The sequence below is a fragment of the Megalobrama amblycephala genome, linkage group LG5 (assembly GCF_018812025.1).
Source record: "Megalobrama amblycephala isolate DHTTF-2021 linkage group LG5, ASM1881202v1, whole genome shotgun sequence".
In the NCBI taxonomy this organism is placed as follows: Eukaryota; Metazoa; Chordata; class Actinopteri; order Cypriniformes; family Xenocyprididae; genus Megalobrama; species Megalobrama amblycephala.
The window spans coordinates 10,404,783-10,421,235 of record NC_063048.1 but is presented as its reverse complement, the minus strand read 5'-3'; the positions used below and the strand labels follow the sequence as shown (position 1 = coordinate 10,421,235).

The following is a 16,453-nucleotide window of genomic DNA, read 5'->3' as shown; positions in this document are numbered from 1 at the left end:
TGTTCTGCAACGACAGTTGAAGCTAAATACATAACTTTTCAATGTGCTGCTGTTGCTGATGGTCAAGCAAATGTTTGTGCTTTGGTTCTGTTTGATGGCATTGTAATGTTTATGTGTATGAAGCAGTGCTTGCTGATACTGTGGTCTATAACTCCTCCCCGAACTCCCCGCTGTTCTGTATCTTGCTCTCTCATTGGCTGTCGGTCATCGCCGATGTAGTTTTCAGTCAGAACACTTTTCACACAGCAGGGTTTTGAATCGCCGACAGGTCCAGATATTTATCATGCCAAATATCTCACGGGCGTCGGCGACTCGTCTGCGATTCTCTCAGATCATGTCTTTGCTCATTCACACTGCTTGATTGTCACTCGCGTGAACGAGCACCGGTTTGCCTGTGATTTCGGGCATTTGTCGGCGATTTCTCAAAACCTGTCGGCGAGCCAAAATCGGGGCTAAAATCGTGCAGTCTTAACTCGGCTTTACAGTAATTGCAGAAAGATGTTTACGTTTACATGCAATTTTCATTCTGATCATTCACTAAGAAGTGGTTATTTTTACCACTATTATACAAATGATGAACTCAGACTGGTTCCCACATTGTGGTCTTGAAAGTGCTTTAAATAAAGTTTGAGTTGAGTTGAGATCAAGCGGCAACCTCCCCCTTTCTCTCGTGAAGCCAATACGGAAGTAACTTAAACTGCGATTCATTGACTGGCCGCTAGGGACAGGCTCCAAAAGAGAGCAGAATCTCATAGAGTCCCATGTTAAATTGGCCAAGTTTATAGCAGAAAAAAACATGTTTACAAGTTGGTTCAAATTGTGGTTTTGGTCTATACTGCTATTTTTGCCCTTCATGACAACTCTGAGGGGGGTGAATTTTTTTATAACTTATCCGTTTAAATTATATTAAGCCTTAAAGTTCTGCATAATTAAGGGCGTGGTCACTTGAGTGACAGGTAGATTGCGCTGCTGTCTGTGAGCCGTCATGTTACCTCAGATGCCGCTGAATTTGGCATCTCAGCCGTTTTTGTGCTTTTTTTCTCGATTATTTTATACAATTATAAAATATGGCTTGCTGCATAATATTCGAGACTGATGTGTGTCTGTGTAGATGTGCATGCATGCGGAAGAGACACAGAACACACGTTGTTGGATCGTGGCATTGGCTGAAAGTTTTGGTTGTGAGATTTACTACAATGACAATACCAGGAGGATATACAACTCTACAGCACTGCTTGGATATTATAACTAAAACTGCTGCACTATTTTGAAAAAAATATACTTTGGACATGGCTCATTTGTTTGTTAGATACGATCGTATACAGTTTTACAACATAAACGCTGCTCAGATTGCATCCTTTCTTGAAGAACGATGACAGAGAGCAGATCATTCAGAAGAAATGTGAAATGTTTTTTTTGCAATGGACACTCATATTTTACCCAAGTGCCACAGATTGGATTCATCTCGCGATCTCTATTTCATTATAAAGGTATGAAGTCCCATTTGATTTTCCATGTTGTTATTTGCACAACCAACACTACTGGTGTTGGAGGATCTATATCTTAAAGAAACACCGTAGATTGACAGTAAACCTTTAGAACGTTCTGATGATAAAACTTATCTTCATTAATATTTTAGATAGTATCTAGATAGATAGCTCCTTTGCTTGCTAACATGGTCACGTCGAGCTAGGCGGGCGTGGTTTCAGCAACCAGTCATATCAGCTCAAACCACTTCCCCGCCTCTTTGCCCATTTTCAGTTATCCGGGAGTGACGTGCGGTGACGCGCAGCTAAGATGGCCGCGGCCTCATTTACGCTTCAAAACCAGTGCCCAAGGAAGTCGACCGGAAGTTGAAGTCGGCCGCGTGCTGCCATCTTGTAGCAGAACTTCACTTGCGTTAACATCCCATTGACTCCCATTCATTTTGGCGTCACTTTGACAGTGAATAACTTTACATCTGAGGCGTTTAAAGACTCCATTTGTCCATTATTTATTTCCAAAGATACACGACAATGTATAAAGGGCTGCATTACCTTCTATGTTACATTATGGCCCCGTAGAAACAGTTTTTGTAAAAATAAGCTAACGATTGCGTCATAACCACTCGACTCTCTGTCGCACAGTAGAGAAATTACCGTACAGACAGGAGGAGAAGCTCGCAGGCAATCGGGGAGATTATCTTAATATGGCGTACTGGCGTTACATTTTAAAATACTATACAAAATAATTAATCAGAATACTTACTCCTGCTCACTCACGCCAAAGAACTCCCCGCTCAAGCTCGCCGTCTCTGCAAGATTAACGATGGCAGTTTGCACGCACAGCTACTAGAAGATTTACATCTGTCAGACAGGTTGCGGACGTCATCAAGCTTAGTGTGAGTCTGCGCGTCAGAAACGGAAGTGCTAAAAATCGCTAAAAATGGGCTTCACTTGACTCAATTGAGTTCCAATGGGGTCGCTGTGTCCATTTCTTTTACTGTCTATGTTCAAAACTGCTGTTCAGAACTCTATGGGTGACGTCACGGACGCTACGTCCATATTTTTTTACAGTCTATGGTTGAGATACATACAGTAGGCATGTTACTGGCCACTGTTTTAATCTACTTACATCAAATGCAAATACATTTTACGTATTGGAAGGTTATTTGGCGCAGTGATGAACATTGCAATGCTGCTGTAACTGGGTTTGTCTTTTTTTTTTTTTTTTGCGCACTGTCTCTGGATGATGATACGGAGAAAAGAACGAGCAGCAAGTTGCGTTGACAGAGTTTAGCGATTTGGAGTGGAGGGAAAACTTCAGAATAATGTTCACTTATGAAGTTGTGTGAACACGGCATCTGTGAACGTCCGGTGAGCGTATTCGCACTTTGGTCAAAGTGGTAGTGCGATTAAGGTGATACATTCTTGTTAATTATGATTAAAATGGCCGTACGCCACATAGTTTTACGGTGGCGCATTGCTGCCACATACATATTATTTTTTCCACTCAATTATGTCGTTCAAACGACATCTTTTCTCGTTCAAACGACATTTTATGTCGTTCAAACGACATCTTTTCTCGTTCAAACGACATATTATGTCGTTCAAACAACATCTTTTCTCGTTCAAACGACATCTTTTCTCGTTCAAACGACATATTATGTCGTTCAAACGACATCTTTTCTCGTTCAAACAACAGATTTATGTCGTTCAAACGACATCTTTTGCCGTTAAAACCACATATTTTGTACGTGACGTGTACGAGAAATACCTTTATCTGATCTAGAGAATTTATATAGCCTAGATCAGTGCCTTTATCACACTTCCGCACTCGAAAAGCAGAAGCAAATATAGTGTAAAATAGGCCTACCTTTCGATGCCTGGATCGATGGCAGTGCAAAGTAATGAACACAATATTATTGTTTTATTGGCCTATATGCCGTTTCTAATAGCCTAATAAAGCACATTTTTATCATTTAGCATTCCTTATTTTCTGGAAAATATAGGTTTATTGGCCTCAATGAGTCTGAGACTCCCGGTCAGAGATTGTGTCTCAGACGACATTAAATATTTTGTGAATATTTGTAAACATTCGTGGCATAACAGGTGGAAAAATGACTGTACTGCAGTTCTGTGGATGTTTTGCCTAGGCAAGGTTATTAGCCTTTAGTTAACTAAAATAAATAAATAAACTATTAAAATATTTATGCTGCAATATGAGAAAATATAAATATTAGTTGAAAATGCTATTTTTAATATAATTTCGTTTTTTTCCCCCTGACCTTCAACCGATGCGATCCTTTCATTAACCAACAAGATTGTTAAATTAGAATTAAACGAAATTACAATGAAGGAAAAAAAATCCCATAGTTTTAGGCTATAGCCTATAGATGAAACAACAAAATATGAGGATTCTTGCATCACATGTAGCGCTTCTGTGAAAGGAATAAATAGCCTATTCCTATAGCTAGGCATACACAAAATATATTAAACCTAAATAATGAACATATTAAGAAAATGAAAGAAAAAAAACTGCGACAAGTAGGCTAGACCATCGATTCATTTTTGAGAAGCAAGTCCACGGAAATGAATTGCTTGTCTTTATTTTTCAAGCAATGTTATTGTGAGTGTACAAAAATAATAGTTATACCTGCAGATTCGAATGGTGTTACTCTTATGACCATAAATGTCTGAGTATTTTAATTGTTTCCGCTTTTATAAGAAAATTCAAATGAACACACCGGCGCCTCACGCGCACACACAAGGCTCAGTTTTAGTAGCTACTTGACATCGCATCCTGTTTATTGTCAAAATAAAATACAGTCAGCCAAATATAGAAAATGTTACTCTGTTAATTTATAGTCTGTGTATAATCAGAACGTTTAGCTAAATAATAAATAGGCTATAGGCTATTTAACATCCAAAAACTGCACATTTGGATTTATGCCAAATGGGTTTCTATTTCAGTTTAGCTTTAAATTAATTCGTTTTAATATATAAAACGAATTAATTTAGGTTTAATATATTTCGTGTATGCCTAGCTATATAGGAATAGGCTATTTATTCCTTTTATAAGATTTCATCTTGTTTTTTTTTATCCGTTCACAGAAGCGCTGCATGTGATGCAAAGAATCCTCATGTTTTGTTGTTTCATCTAGGCCTATATGTATAGCCTAAAACTAAACCCATGGGATTTTTTTCTTCATTCTAATTTCATTTAATTCTAATTTAACAATCTTGTTGGGTAATGAAAGGATCGCATCGGTTGAAGGTCAGGGGAAAAAAACTAAATTATATTAAAAATAGCATTTTCAACTAATATTTATATTTTCTCATATTGCAGCATAAATATTTTTAACAGTTTATTTATTTATTTTAGTTAACTAAAGGCTAATAACCTTGCCTAGGCAAAACATCCACAGAACTGCAGTACATCATTTTTCCACCTGTTATGCCACGAATATTTACAAATATTCACAAAATATTTAATGTCGTCTGAGACACAATCTCTGACCGGGAGTCTCAGACTCACTGAGGCCAATAAACCTATATTTTCCAGAAAATAAGGAATGCTAAATGATAAAATTGTGCTTTATTAGGCTATTAGAAACTGCATATAGGCCAATTAAAACAATAATATTGTGTTCATTACTTTGCTCTGCCATCGATCCAGGCATCGAAAGGTATTTTACACTATATTTGCTTCTGCTTTTCGAGTGCGGAAGTGTGCTAAAGGCACTGATCTAGGCTATATAAATTCTCTATTATAGATCAGATAAAGGTATTTCTCGTACACGTCACGTACAAAATATGTGGTTTTAACGACAAAAGATGTCGTTTGAACGACATAAATCTGCTGATTGAACGAGAAAAGATGTCGTTTGAACGACATAATATGTCGTTTGAACGAGAAAATATGTCGTTTGAAAGAAATATGTCGTTTGAACGAGAAAAGATGTCGTTTGAACGAGAAAATATGTCGTTTGAAAGAAATATGTCGTTTGAACGAGAAAAGATGTCGTTTGAACGAAATAATATGTCGTTTGAACGAGAAAAGATGTCGTTTGAACGAGAAAATGTCGTTTGAAAGAAATAATATGTCGTTTGAACGAGAAAAGATGTCGTTTGAACGAAATAATATGTCGTTTGAACGAGAAAAGATGTCGTTTGAACGAAATAATATGTCGTTTGAACGACATAATATGTCGTTTGAACGAGAAAAGATGTCGTTTGAACGACATAATTGAGTGGAAAAAATAATATGTGGCAGCAATGCGCCACCGTATAGTTTAATGCAAGTATGGTTACTACGATTATGAGCTTAATCGTTTGATCAGTAAATTGTAGTTTACTGTGTTTACATGAGGTAAAGTTTAAAAAAGTTTCGCAATATCGCCAAAATCCCATTATAATCACATTATGAGGGTGCATGTAAACACCCATTGTTAGGGTGGTTTCGCTACATTGGTTCAGGCTGCAGGATTTCCAAATGACTAAAGAAATGTTATCATCATGTAAAACTACATTTCTTGTCTATTACCACTCACTACTAATACCAATTATGTAAATAAGCTGTTAGAATCGCAAAATATTTGGCAAAGCATTTGTATAGTGCGACTATATTGTATTGCAATAGGTAGCACTTGGAAGTTAATACTGAATCAAAACCAGATAGCAAAATTCAATCGGGCCAGTTCTGGTTAGATTCTGGCCTGCCGGAGACTTACCACTAGGACCGGATGCCTGGTGTACTCACTGCCGTTACCATGCCGACGCTGCCGGAATCAAGCCGGTATCGGGCCGTCGCAAATGCGCACAGCGCGCCAGAAACGGCCCATATCTACCATACTGTTCATAAATTCATTTAAATTTTGATACCCAGCCAAAACGCTTACTTATATTTTAATATTATAAATTATAATACATAAATAACATTACTTAAATCTATACAAACATCACATTATTTTGAAAAGCAATTATATGTCCATTTGAAAAGAACTCACTTGATCTGGTTGGCATGAAAACATTTTATTTACAAAACAATTACAAACTATATTACATCAAATAACAGCAGTTGTTATACAATTATTGTATTTACCACATTTTGAAAAATTATACACTGGTATTTACTTATTCAATGTTACACTCTGTGTATAAGTATAGACAAACTTAATGTTTTAAACACATTGGTAAATGGAAAAAAAATTGGCTGTTGTAAAAAATAATTAGCTGAATAACTTAGCTGAACTCTGCAGGCAGGAAGATCTCCAGGAACAGGATCGGCACCTCTGCAGGACATTACATAAAAAAACTAACTCAAAAGACAAAAACAAACAACAACAGCTAAATAAATAAATAAATAAAAAATCTTTACAGCTGAAGGTTTATTTTAAGATTAGTCTTATTATAAAACTAAAGATCATCTTCTATCACAACTGCAATGCTTGAAGGACTTGTGCATTCGTTGACCACAATGACAGAATCAGTGATGTCTGGCTCTCCCAACGCCTCCTGAAATTTCACTCAGTAGACTACAAGTAGACCATTACATTCACTGATACTAGCAATTCTGTTAATGCATTGAACACTTACATTTCTTGAAGAATTGTGGGTCCTCCTCACACAGGTACTGAGGAGCACAGAGGGCTACGGTGAGTTTCATGGTGACATCAAGTACACCCGTCAGAGTCAAGCAAAAATTAGCATGTTAAACAAGCAAGCCAACTTTATTTTATATACAGTGAAGACAGTGATGGAGGTAGTAAGTGTTGACAAATTTTAACTCACCTGAAGATCATAAACATTTAAAATGTCATGCAGAGTCTCTGAAATCTTGACGCGTGCCATTTTCAGTGATGTGGTGTAACTTTGTACAAACCTAGAAAACCAAAACCACACAAGTGTATAACCAACAGTGGAAGTAGAAAAGAGAAAGTCAAGTCTGTGTCCAGTTATCTGAGGAGACATCACGCAACTTGCATTTCAACTCAAATGAAGTTACCTTAAGTGTTGAAGCGCACTCTTCAGAAGCATCCAGTTCAGCCTGCAAGTAAAGAAAGATTGTAAAGGTTTACCAATTGTAGATAAAGCTACTGCTAGTTTATTCACATGAATGTAGGAATAAAATCACATTTCTCAGATCAGTGTTCTTAACAAAAAGCAGCAACACACTGATATAATGTAGGACTGTGATGACGAGGAAAAAAAGGTAGGTAACGTTAACATTGTTGCCCTACATTTTCTTCATGAAGATATCCTTACAAAATCAAATAAGAAAAAAAAGAAAATGTTTTGCTTTACTTACATAAGTTTGCTCCAGATGCTTGAGAGTATCTGCTACACTGAAAGGATTCTTCAGGTAACATCGGTTAGAGCAATGATGTGATGTGGATGACAGCAGTTTACGTTGCTCAGTAAGCTTAGAAATTATCATTAAAGTAGTGGCGTTTACTTAGGTTTACATTCCACCTGTAAAGAGCAAATAGTATACAAGTATCTATTAATAAAGGTTACATGGTCTAACTGAATGTGCCAAACCTTACTTGAACTTACCAGCTTTCTCATTGGCTCCAACATCTCCTTGCTAGTTCAGTCAGAAGATGATGTCCATAGTCGGTGTCTGAGGATTAAAATCTGCCATTTCTTCAGCGATGATAACGCTTCTCTTGATTACTACAAAACAGAAATATTAAAAGCAATTTATGGCATGTTATGAGAAATAATCACTAATTCATTCTCTTAACATGCTGAATGAAGAAGCGGCTAGTAGCAACAAAAGCTGTGATTGTGTTGTATTCCATGTTTTAGTAGTCATGAGCATCTGTAAATGTAAAATCTGCTTACATTTATCAACTGAAGATGATCTCAGACATACTAATGCATAGGATTACAGTACATTCTCATCATAACAAAAAAAAAAAAAAAGTTGTGAAACTAGCTGATGTAACTAGCTTATGTATTTAGTTAATTGAGGTTATTTGAAAACAATGATCTTCTATGATAGTATAAACAAATCCTCTTCACTCACCTTCTTGAAGAAACATGGAATAAAACAACTTTTGCTTATTACAATTGCATTCATATAAATCTATGAGCGTGGAAACTAAAAACAAACAAACCTGCTCTTTCTCGTGAATGCAGGACCGCCATCATCCTCTTCCTCTGCTCTTTGTTTGCAGATCGGAGTCTTGCTCGTCAAAGTTTAGTGCAGCGTAAACACTCGAATCCACATAACTTGGGTAAAGTTGGTTTTATATTCGCACATTCGGACTGTAAAAAAGGCTATCGTTTTTTTTGTCACCCTAATCTATTAATCTCACTCTGTATTTCGAGGTACACTCATACACAATGCCTGAGCCAATCAGCGTCCAGAAACCTTGATCACGTGATCTCCCCCGCCCTCACAGAGACGGTAGTTCAGTGCAGCGGGACACGGAGACGGACGCTGAGCGGCATAATTGTTTATGATCCTTTTATAGATCGTCTTTTGGATGATGGGTTGTGCGTGAATGCAAAAGTAAGTTTGCAATCCATAACTCAATAGCCCATGTAAACTCTATTTGTTCTTGTAAACGAGTTCCGCGATGTAATGTGCTTATGTGTGTATTCATAAGCGTGCTTGTAACCCTCTATTTCATATATATATATATATATATATATATATATATATATATATATATATATATATATATATATATCTTCATTATTGTGTGTGCTAGAGATTTAACTTGTTTATTACATTTATGTTCCTGTTTGAAATTCGCTGTATATAAATATATATAAGAGAGAATTGTTGTATACAACTTGCTACACGCATGCGCGTTCATAGCCCAGTCAGACTGGCGCCATACAAGCTGCAGCGCTAACACGGTGTCACAGCTGTGCGCTGCACATATTACATTTGCTTTAAATCTTTTGTGATTTAATGTTCATGTTTAATTATTAATCTTATTTTATTGTATCATATTATTGCCATTATGTACAGTATAATCGTTGTAATTCATTATTATTATCATGTATATTCATGTTTATGTTACTGTTTTTAATTTATAGAAAACCACAACACAACCACAACCAAAACACAAACCAGTCTGTTGAGTGGTGACAATAAATGGGTTATTCCCAGAAAATTAAATGTGTCTTCGCTTGTCTCTAATCGGACATTCTTTGGTGGGTCAGCACCCTGAGCCGGCAACTTGTCTATGGTGAAGAGAAGAGCTACAAAGAGCCAACCATTTTTTCACGGACATCCGTATTCAATAGCCTTGTTAATGACACTACATTGGACATTCAGTGGACATTCACAAGTAAATATGCCATTAAAACAATACTTGCCTATTTTGATCGACTGTGAAAAATGTTGTAAGTTGACATTCGTTGGTTGTCAATATCATGTCGCTACTTCATATTCGCAAACATTCATTTATTGCACATTTATTGGAAAGTCTAAATTTATCAGAAATCCGAATGTGCGAATATAAAACCAACTTTACCCAAGTATCCACATATCAATGCTTAGATCAAAGATGAAGAAGATTTCATCCGTTAATTAGCTGTAGTGGCATACCAAAAGTTTTCAGACAAGCAAGCCGCGATGGCGGCAGTCACGTGAAGTTAATAAGTTCCTTTATAAGCGTCTGCTAAGTAAAAATACTACAAATGTAAATGTGCGTCGATGCTTACCAGAACTGTTTTCTCGACATGACTCCATACATTAATATCTCTTGGTAAATAATCCATTGTTTGGCTCGCGTCCGCTCCAAACCGCAAAACATGGCGGATATCATCGACTAGCACAGGTACGAGACCTCTCCAATCAATAAAAAAAAAAAAAAAAAAAAAAAAGGTACGAGAGCTCTCCCTCACCACGCGCGTGAACATGAATTAATCACCTGAAGCCTCGTTTACACTGCACGCGTGTGCGGCACGTTACGGCTGCAACGCAGCTACCGGAGCTGATTCACGGCCACTCTAGTCAATGCTCGTGTTTACACCATCCGCGCCGCGGTTACTTTGAGAAGCGTCCCAGAAGCGGCTCGCCACGCCACTTCGCTAAAGATAGGCGCCTCACCTATTTTTGACGGACGCCGCGTCCAAGACGCTCAGCTCAAATACAAAATAAAGTCAAAATAATCACCCTGAGTAAACCTGCTCATATTTCACATCACTATGATGCCAGAAACTGACGACAAGAGATTCGAAGTTGAAAAACTTGAAATTTCTTTGTTTTTGTTGTCCATAACTGGAATTTTAAGTGTGTTAACTTCATCTGTATGGCTACAGCATAATAAAGTATGGCATAGCAATAAAGACAATCAAACCGGACATGATACTAACCATTTAGCCATTAAAAACACGAAAAAAAATCAATTAAAAAAAAACGTCAGACATGCAAATCTCGTGCTCTCGGGAATCCAGCCGCTTCGCTTCTGAAATGCTTCTGGTGTGAGTTGACACCGCTCAGAAGACGGAACAAAACCTTGCCGAAGCCGTAATGCAACGCACACGCGTGCAGTGTAAACGAGGCTTCAGGCCGCAGTGAAGCTCGTTTAAAATAATAAATTGCTACATTACTTATAAATAGATTTTATATTATACATATTAGAGAATGTTCTGTCTTATATGGCACTTTTATTGTATTAGGTTTTACCGCAGATATGTTGTTATTGACAAATTCGCTACATTAAACGTGTAATGTACGTTCATTCATATCAGATACTACCAGGAAACAAAGTCAATTTTAAGACAATTTTAATTATTGCTTATGTAACCATCTGTGATACCCCCTTTCCACCAGCACGAACCGGGTGCTAGTTCAGAGCTAGTGCTAGTGCCAGTTCGGAGTTGGTTCAACTGACGAGCCTTCTAAGAGCCGGTTTGCCTTTCCACGGGCTTGAGAGCCAGCACAGAGCCAGGTCTTACATCACTGTATACGTCTCATATTTCACAGCAAATCTAGCGCTGCAGCGGCAAACACAAACACACCAAGCTTGTTCGAGATGCATCGGCTTCTCGCATAGCGATCGGTGCATGACATCAAAGCTCTGCGAGAACGATCCAAAAGCACAAGGAGTCGTATGCTCTACAAATGCTCCCGCGGATCTGCAGCACCTGCCGAATTGGTCCGCGCTGCTCCGAAGCATCTCGAACAAGCCTTCTATCAACAATCGCGGATGTTTCACTACTGTTGATGCTCATGGCTTTGCGAACCTACATCGGCATCCAAACACGGCTTGCCGTAATTTGTATATAGACGGAGATTACAATTGAGCTGCTATTAGCTCGATTAGCTGCTATTTCAGAAATGGCGGTCACAAGTTTCTTGTTGGTCACGGTAATCCCGCCCCTAGCCCCTGACGCAAGCGGTTCTTACTTCTAGCCCAGCAATGTTTTGGTGCTACTTACAAACCACTTTTCCTGGTTTGGAGCTGGTGCTTTGTGTGTCGAAAGACAAAGAACTGATTTGAAACTAGGCTCTGGCTCCGAACCAGCACTCAAACTGCCTTGGTGGAAAAGGGACATCAGTGAACATAAGCCGAGTCATTGCCAGAAGCGGCACAGATCTCTATAGCCAGAGTTGGGCCAGTTACAGTGAACAGGAATCGGCCTAGTGCTTTACAGCCGTAACAAATATACATGTCCCAGAGCTAGCTGTGGGCCACAATCGGCCCGGTTAACACGTGCCGATGCCGATTCTGAGCCGCAGGCGCCGCGGAGCAGCCGAACTTGGGCCGATTACTACATGCTATAGCACATAATTGATAATTAACTGAAAGGGTTTGATAACAGTATTTGGTTATGGTTACATTTGAATTGGTTACAAATGACATGTATAAGATGATAACCATATACAGTTATCTTAACAAATTCAGCAGTTACTCTTTGCTTAGAAGACAAAATAGGGTTCTTTAGAGATATAATGTATCCAGAAAGTTTTCTTGATCAATTACCAAAGAAGCATCACCGACGCTTAAAAGCAGCTCGACGTGTCCTAGGCTTAACATAGTTTTTTTAATACTTTCCTTGACCATGTAACTGAAACCAAATGTGAGAAATTTAAACTGACCAATCAACTTTCACCACAGTACTAAAAGTGTAACAGTTAGCAGACCCCCCGATATGCACACATCTTGACCTGTAGGCAATGATCACTATCAGTACCTCTGTGTCTTTATGAATCACAAATGGCCCTTTTGGTAAGAACAGGAACAGAAAAGCTAATATTTTTGTTCATTTTCACACCTACAAATGCACCGTTGGCCACACCCATGGAGAGCAAAGGTGGCACAGACAATAAATGCTTTCTGTTGTGTGTAGATGTCATCTTCAGACTTCTGGTCCAGATGTGTTGCAGTAGCAGATGGTCAGTCTTCAGTCTTATTCTTTGGTCTCTTCAGTGTTGTTCTTTGAGGTCTACATGAGAGGGCTTTATTGAATGGAGTTGCACCGATGCTAGATATGTACAGCGTCCACTAAATACTTCACACCATCCACAAGAACAGGCACTGAAGATGGGAGTTAACGGTTATTCTTCTTTGAGGCAGGATACAGGATCTGATCTTGGGCACAGGGATCCTGTGATATGGTCGATATGGTCAGATTAATTTAAGAGGTTTGATATGGCCAGATTAAATAGTTGAAAAACAAATTCTCCTTAGAAAAACAATAGGGCCCTGCACATTAGTGGCTTGAGCCCTAATAATCCATAGGGGATCAAGAGGGCCCTGCGCCACCAGTGGTTGGGGCCTAATAATCCTTAGGGGATCAATAGGGCCCTGCGCCTTAGTGGCTTGGGCCCTCAATATAGCTGCAAGCAGCGATGACAGGCCCAAGCCTGGTGGCACCACTGACCCAGTGGCTTCAGGGCAACTGTGCACAGCGGGTAATAGGCATTTAAAATGGGTAAACATAAAAGGACTATGTCAGAGTCATTTGAATACACCACATTTACTGCAGCAGTTGGTGCCCAAATGATCACAAACCACAACAGCCACATCCATGAGATCGTTTAAATTTAGATGAATTTCATGTTATATCATAGGTCAGTTTCAAATGAGTGCAGAATATCATCCTAATCTGCCATGTCTGTGGTTTACTCACACAACCTCTACAAAAGTCCAGAGCAAATTACACACTGTTATTTACGCAAATTCAACAGTGCTCTGTAAATTAATCTGCAAATAACAGATTTCAAAACACTGCATTGAGACTTCACAAATCTTTTATTCCAAATTTTGGTTTGGCTCGCCTATCAAACTGCCAAACTGTTGAAATCACGTGACTTTGCTGCTCTGAACCACTGATTCGAAACAAAAGATTTGCTCTCAATAGAGGCCTCACTGAGCCATCAGATTTCATCAAAAATATCTTAATTTGTGTTCCAAAGATGAGCGAAGGTCTTGCTTGTGTAGAATGACATGAGGGTGAGTAATAAATTACATTTTCATTTTTGGGTAAACTAATACTTTAATGCGAATGTCTGATTGCTGATGTTGTATTATCCTAACACTTCTCTTCATGAGTTTTTTTTTTTTTTTTTTTTTTTTTTTAACTCCATGAGCCATTGTTTGTGTACCAATCTTATGCACCAAAAGCATGCTTTTATTTGATTTCAATATGTGTGATATATGAAGAAAAAATAAATTTATAAAATTAATAAATAGGGCAAAATCACAGAACCTGCAAAGACGATTTTAATGTCTCAGGTAATAGTAAGGTACATGTCTAGATTTTTCTGCTCATTTATGCAAGTTTTTTTTAAAACAGCTACTTTTATAAAATCATGTGAAATTTACTTAAACAGGGTTTTTTTAATAAACTTGAATTCAGAGGTGGAAGTAACGAATTACAACTACTTACGTTACTGTAATTAAGTAGTTTTTTTGGGGTTTTGGTACTTTGAGTAAATTTTTTAATCTGTAATTTTACTTGTACTTAAATACAAATTAAGCTAAGTAATCTACTTCGCTACTTGTAAAATCACATTCCGTTACTGAGTACGCCAACAATTTGAATTAATATTCAAACCTTTGACCAGCATATCGGTAGCCATTTAAAGTTATCGAATCGTAAACGAACCACTGAAAACCCTGATATTTAACCAGCGGCGCGTTCTCATTCTCTCCTCCGACAGCGAGTTTGACACACACCCGCTCCTCCTGCTGTCACTCATTTCAGTTACAGTGCAGGATTGCAGGTATTGCGCATAATTTTAATCATATCCGCAGGTTTGTTTAGAGCGCATTATTGTAACGCGAGAGCACATTCATGTAATGGCAGAAAACGACGCGAGCTCTCAAATATACAAGTGAACTGCCTCTCCTCTCATGAGTGCGTGCTCTGTGTAGTGTGCAATCGTGAATCTCTCCGTGCTCTTAAATTAAACGTTGTCAAAAGTTATCAAACAATCAGAATAGACTTCCATGCCTGGACGATGAAAATGCTACAGGAAATCTTATTGGCTAGAAGTGAAATGCACCAGAAAGTCTCAACAAACAAAGGTGGATCTTTAATTTCTTTACACTGTAGCCTTGATGTATGTTTCAGAATGGGGCATTTGTATGCTTTGTACATACAAATAACCTAGTCTGCGTCACTACATACAGACATTACAGGTCAAACCATTTAACAACATATTATATGGCTCTTAAAGGGTTAGTTCAACCAAAAAAAAAAAAAAAAAAGAAATTTCTGTCATTAATTACTCATCCTCATGTTGTTCCAAACCTGTAAGACCTTCGTTCATCTTCAGAAATAACGACTTTATTAAACAATTTCCTCTCTCTGTGTCACTCTCTGATGCTGTTCATGTGAGCACTAAGACACGTGTGTGATGCTGATGCAGAATTTGGCCAATAATGAGCCGAATGTGTTTACTACGTCAACAGTGTCAGAGACTGACATGGAAGAGAAGAAATTGTTGAATAAAGTGGATTTTTTTGTTTATTTTGTGCATAAAAAGTATTCCAGTCGCTTCATAACATTAAGGTTGAACCACTGTAGTCACATGACTGTTTTAACTATGTCTTTACTACCTTTCTGGGCCATAAAAAGTGGTAATAAAGTTGCAGTCTATGGAGGGTCAGAAAGCGCTCAGATTTCATCAAAAAGATCTGAATTTGTGTTCTGAAGATGAACGAAGGTCTTATGAGTTTGAAACAACATGAGAGTGAGTAATTAATGACAGAATTTTCATTTTTGGGTGAAACTAACCCTTTAAGATACAGGGCATATAAAAATTCAGTGTTGTTATATTTCATATACCTCAACTGAATTGAGGTAATTTGTTTTTGTTCTTATTTTATTACTGACTATTTACTTATCTTTTTTGTAAATTCAATTCAGTTTGAAATCAAGCTTTCTTGTGCTGCATGTGAGCTATTGCAACAAAGTTACCCTATTGTAAAGACACAAAAACAAAGAGTGAGCAAATATTTAAGTAAGATTATTGTAATGGTAATTGATCAATGTTATTGGTATTTAAAATGATACTGAATATTGATCATTTGTATTGTATTGAAGTTATAAATTCCAGTATTGTGACCACTAATTCATGCACTTCATGAATAAGGTGAAAGTGCTTTGTTGAAAGTAGCTATTTTCTACTGATTGATTGAATATTGGGTCAAAAATCCATTCAAACCAAAATATCTGACTTCCTGTTGGTTGGAGATAATGACTGTAAATTAGAAAGTTGTCCAGCTAAATGAGAGCAATATGTGTACCAAGATTGGTGACTGTAGGTTAAACTAACCCCCCCACTTTTGTCAAAAGGTGGCGTTATAGAGGCCCTCCTCCCTGCCCATTTCTAAGGCTTTGCCCATGTCTACTAGATGACAATCCTGACATGTGTGTCGAGTTTCATGCAATTTGAAGCATGCTAAGAGCCTCAAAAGCATCCAAAACAAATATTGAAGTTTGATCTGTTGCTATGGCAACAGTGTTTGAAAAATATCAAAACTCTTTTCACA

At 37.8% G+C, this 16,453-nt stretch overlaps 1 long non-coding RNA gene across 5 annotated transcripts; it reads right to left on the bottom strand.

Moving 5' to 3' along the window:
- Window positions 1-6,498: 6,498 nt before the first annotated feature.
- On the bottom strand, window positions 6,499-8,822 carry LOC125268442. 5 transcript variants are annotated; one of them, XR_007184886.1, is made up of 6 exons: window positions 8,603-8,822; window positions 8,037-8,156; window positions 7,789-7,952; window positions 7,486-7,527; window positions 7,077-7,362; window positions 6,499-6,995 (listed from the first exon to the last, which is right to left on the bottom strand). It is a non-coding gene; the product is annotated as an uncharacterized LOC125268442 (long non-coding RNA). The 5 variants fall into 5 exon arrangements; XR_007184885.1 differs by having other exon boundaries at window positions 6,499-6,772; XR_007184888.1 differs by having other exon boundaries at window positions 6,499-7,130; window positions 7,272-7,362; window positions 8,603-8,819.
- Between the last annotated feature and the right edge of the window lie 7,631 nt (window positions 8,823-16,453).